This window comes from Staurois parvus, unplaced genomic scaffold, assembly GCF_062004578.1.
Source record: "Staurois parvus isolate SC_StPar_1 unplaced genomic scaffold, SC_StPar_1.0 ptg000299l, whole genome shotgun sequence".
Classification (NCBI taxonomy): Eukaryota; Metazoa; Chordata; class Amphibia; order Anura; family Ranidae; genus Staurois; species Staurois parvus.
The window spans coordinates 8,844,487-8,849,480 of NW_028318095.1; positions in this window are offsets into that span (position 1 = coordinate 8,844,487).

Sequence of the window (4,994 nt, forward strand, 5' to 3'; positions counted from 1 at the left end):
TTTTTAATGCTTGCATTGAGTTTGTTGCTTTGATAATTCCCTGTGACAATAAGAACATTATAATAGTTTTGGAGAGTTAATATTAATGCAGGCCATAGACTGCTCAAAAACCGGACGTTTTTTCGTCTGATAAACGAAACATTGCTTGTTTGTTAAACCGACGTAACCACCACTTATTACGAAAATCGGCCGACCAAGTCGTAAAGTTCACCCCATATAACGGGCAAAACTTCTGGTCCTTCTAGGTCACGGCTCATGAGCATATTTTTTTTGTAAAAACGATCGTACGATTTTACCATCATTAACGTGAAAATCAGTTTTTTTTCCACCAATTTTCTAACATGACCGATAATCCAAAAGTGGAAAAAAACACAAAAACTGGCCGACTAATTAACCCACTATCTTTCGGACGAACAAATCGGCCGATTTTCGAACCGTCTATGGCCAGCATAAGTCTTTATTCATGGGTTATATGCAGATACTTTCAGGTGATCATCAGATACTAGGCAAGCCTCCAGTTTGGCAACACCTCTCTATTCATGATCCTTTTCCACATCACTGCGATATAGCGATCTACTTGGGTGACAAGCAGCCTATAGTGCTTGGCACAAGAGGCCTTCCCTTCCCTCTCTACAGCAGTAAAGGTCCTGAGCACACATCTTGCATCTGGGGACACTTTACACTGCCCATCGCAGCTCACAAGGGCAAGGAAAGGCGTCAGATGGCCTTGCTAGCTCAGACTCAGTCCAGAGCATCAAGGGGGGCAGTAGTTTATCTCCACAGGGCCCTAGTACCCTCTGTTCACACGTTTTCCCCCAGTCTGATTTCAGGCCCTTGAAAGCCCATTGATACCAGGGGTTTCGGATGGGGCCTCTTCAGATTTCCCTCACGTAGTTTTTTTACTTTGCCCTTGAGGCAGACTTTACTACCTTTTTAGAAAGTGCTAGATTTAAGACGACACCCCCCCCCCCCCCCCCACCCCTTTAGTCTCAAGACTCTGGATTAGGATGAGGTACCTTCAGATGAAATTTCATCCGAACTTCATATCATTGCTACTCTTAGTGTTGCTGTATAGTGTTCAAGCAACCTGAGTCTGCTTACTGCAAGGTTTCCAGTTTGGGGTCCAAACAAATTTACCTAAGCCTGCTAAGACCTTCCCAGTCCATTCACTCAATGAACCTGTCCTATATGGAGACTGAGAAGATTTTTACTTTGATTTTCAGATCAGTAGCCTTTTGAAGAAAATTTCCTGCAAAAGTAGATTCTTCCTGTTGCAGACCCTGCCGTCTTATTTCTTAACAAGACCCTCACTGCCCCTGTAGATCAGCGTTTCTCAACCGGGGTGCCGTAGCAACCCGCTCGTGTCCTGCCAACTGATGACATAATCTGCTGCTAAGGGTGGTCCCATGCGCTTTTCTGGAAGGTGTACACGGCTAGCAGTCTGTTCTATATGGTGGTGGAAGGCACACTTCTTTCGGTAGCTGAGACAGCACTCTCTGCCAAACTGTGTCACACATCAGCACAGGAGGAGCTCGAAGGACCAGGTAAGGGGGCAAGAAGCAGTAGAAGTATGTGCTAAGTCTTCAACCAACCACCGATACAAAAGATACACTCCACAGCCAGTCATATGCACTTGAAGTTCACTAGCCTTTCCACAAACCTTACTTAGCCAGCCTTGTGGTTTATAGTGGAAGAATGGTCCTGCCCCAGGGTTCTGATGAGAGGTAAGCGGGGAACGGAGAGGATCAGAGGGGAAGGTGGGGGTTTGCTTGCAGAGAGAATGGGGTACAGAGGTGAGCAGTGAGGAGGTTTAGGGTACAGGTTAGCAAAGAGGGTTTGGGGGTACAGAGGTGAGCAGAGAGGGGGTTTGGGGTACAGAGGTGAGCAGAGAGAGGGGTTTGGGATACAGGTGACTAGAGAGAGGAGGTTGTACAGAGTTGAGCAAAGAGGGGGGTTGGGGTATAGAGGTGAGCAGAGTGGGAAGATTGTGGTACAGAGGTGAGCAAAGAGTGGGGAGTTTGGGTATAGAGGTGGATAGAGGATGTTTTGGGGTACAGAGAAGAGTGGGCGGTTAGGGGTACAGAGGTGAGCAGAAAGGGGGGGTGTTTTTTGTGGCACAGAGGTGGGTGGGGTGTTAGCAGTTCAGAGGTGAGGAGAGAATGGGATATGGAGTTGCGCTCCCCAAAATAGAGGTTCACATCTGTGTTGCTGCATGTAGTCAAATCCATTCATTTCAGTGGGCTTCCCTACCCTCAGAAACACAGGACAAGAAGTCCCCCATAATTTTTTATAAAATTGCGCTGCATTGAAAATACACTGCATTTGCCAATGTGTGGGGGTACCATTAAGAATTAGGGACACACCTGTGTATCTGCTCATGAACAGCATCTTTTTGTGTCATGTACAATTTTGATATGCACTAATGTGAACCAAGCCTTAAACTGGGGTGCCTCGAGGCTGAAAATTATTTTTCAAGGGTGCCCTGATAGGAAAAGGGTTGAGAAACACTGCTGTAGAGGATAATTCTATGTTTAAGGTCCTGGTCAACAAGGTTAGAGGTCCTCTTATCCTTAGCAGGCTCTGCCATGCATCCTGTCATTGCTTCCATACCAGTTTGTCAGACCAATGCAATCTGGAAAAAAGCACATTACATGAGATCTTAACTGCCATGGATGCTTCAGTCCACAGGCAATTAGACCACTTGCCAGTGGTCTTATGCTACTATATGGACAACATGATTAAAATACTTCACAAGATCTCCAGAACTAGTCTTTACATCCACATACACAGGATCCTTTGGCTTACATGCTAATCAGTTGAACTACCATGTAAGAAATCCCTTGAATGATTATTCTGTTGAAGGCTTGCTTGGTCCCTCTTTGAATAAGTAAGGAAATTGCAGGGAAAGTGTGTGCTTTTCCAAACTAAATGGAGGAGTCCAACCCATTTTTGAATTTTAAAAACTTTCAACTTGTTCCTGTCCGTTCCGTAGTTCTTCACAGAACTGTCAGTTCCTCCCTGGAGACGTTCTGGCTTCAGTAGTCTTTCAGGATGCTTACTACTTAACACATTGCGCCTTCATTCCCTACCATTACGCACTTTGCATTTTCACCTTGGTTCTTTCCCCAGTCTTAAGTTGATCTGGACTCATGGGATTCATGGGGTGGGGGGAACCTAGAAATATCTGCTGAAGGATTGGTCCTCATAACCCTGTTACCCAATGCCCAGAGGACAGTGCAGGCTTTGCTTCAGTTGGATCCTCAGCCTGCAGAAGCCATTGCTGGAACTGTCTTACTCATTAGAGTACCTGGGCTTGACCAGGATCTTCCTACCCCAAAAAAATCTCTGCATCTCCACTCTCATGCTTGGGTTATCAGGGCCCAGAGGAGACACTCTGGCTGTGTGTGTGCATGATGGTTGTGGAACTGCTGATTGTCTTTTTCAAGGCTTTACCTTTATGCTCTAGTTCATTCGACACCCTTGTAACACAGCATACTTTTACAGTGTGGTACAAACAGACTTGTTTTTTTTTTTGGACAATTCCATATGCTTGACCCTCAATGACAGGTTCTCCTTGGTATAGTGGATGCCCTTTCTTCCAAAGATTTGGCAGGTTATCATGACAGATGCCAGCCTATTGGGCTTGGGAATTCTCCTGAAAGCTTTCTCAGAACAGAGCACTTCCTCATTTTGAGGAAGTCCATCTTCCCATCAACATCCTAGAACTGGTTGTCACTTCAACTCCAGTCCCCACAATTGTGAGGGCACCCAACGAGAATTCAGTTATACAATGTATGTTAGCTGTGGTCTACATCAGCTGTCAAGGAGACACCAGAAAGTGTGCTGCGCAAAAGGAAGTAGATTTTATCCTTTTAGACAGAACTGTATGCAATCAGTTTCAATTTGATCTACGCCTTTCTCCCCTCTGCTACAGGATTGAGATGGATGGCATTCCTTTTTACACCCAACTGGCTCAAAAGAACATGGTACGTAGGCATATTTAAACTCCTTGTCATACTCTCTATGGGCCTTCTTAGGTTTTCTGGACCTTCTGTTCCCAGGGCCGGCTCACCATCCCATTCTTTGTTGCTGACTTTGATGGTATGTCTGTTCAAGCCTAGGACCTAATGGACAGGGGCCTGTGAGATTGGGCATCTCTACCCTCTTGTAAGCTAGAAAATAAGCCATTGCACTTAGAAGCCCTAATTTGGTTTGTGCAAGGCAAGGAAATTTCTTCCTCAGAAATACTGTGTGTGATGCATCCTGTCCTTCCTCCAGTTTATTCTGGATCAGCATCTGGTTTTTAGTATTCTCTAGGGGCAAATCTCAACATTGATCGCTCTTTTTCAGTGACCATTGGCCTCTGATTTCTTTAGTTGAGGCCTTTGTGCAGGTTGTTGCACACATGAGTCTCCATGAGACCTTAACCTGGCTCTTTCAGCTCCCTTTGAACCTATTGGGGATCTGATTTTCCTTTATCTGACCTTACCCGCAAGGTGATTTTTCTTGTTTCTATCACCTCAGGAAGGGGAGAGGGAGCTTGGAGGGTTTTCGAGTTGGTGGCCTTCACCTGTAAAGGCCTTTTCTACTTACACAAGGACAAGGTAGTCCTGAGCACCAAAAACTTTCCTCCCCAAGGTGATCTTGTCCTTCCACCTCAACCAGGACATTGTTCTTCCTGCCTTACCTTCTGTTCTGAAACATGCTAAGGAAATGTCTCTCCGCTGTCTTGATGTGGTATACGCTGCGAGAGTCTGCCTTTTGGCTACCCAATATCATCTTTATTTTTCCAGAGGGTTTGTGTAGGGCACGCCCGGTTTCTTTTTTCACCATTGCGAGGTGGATTAGACAAGTTTATCATTTTAGACCTATAGGCTGAAAGCAGGATTTCTGCCTTTCTCTGTTAAGGCACACTTAAGGTACTACAGTTTATCAATACCTCATTGACCTGTTATTACGTGGGCCTGCTGGCAAGGTTTGCTGTGTTTCCCACC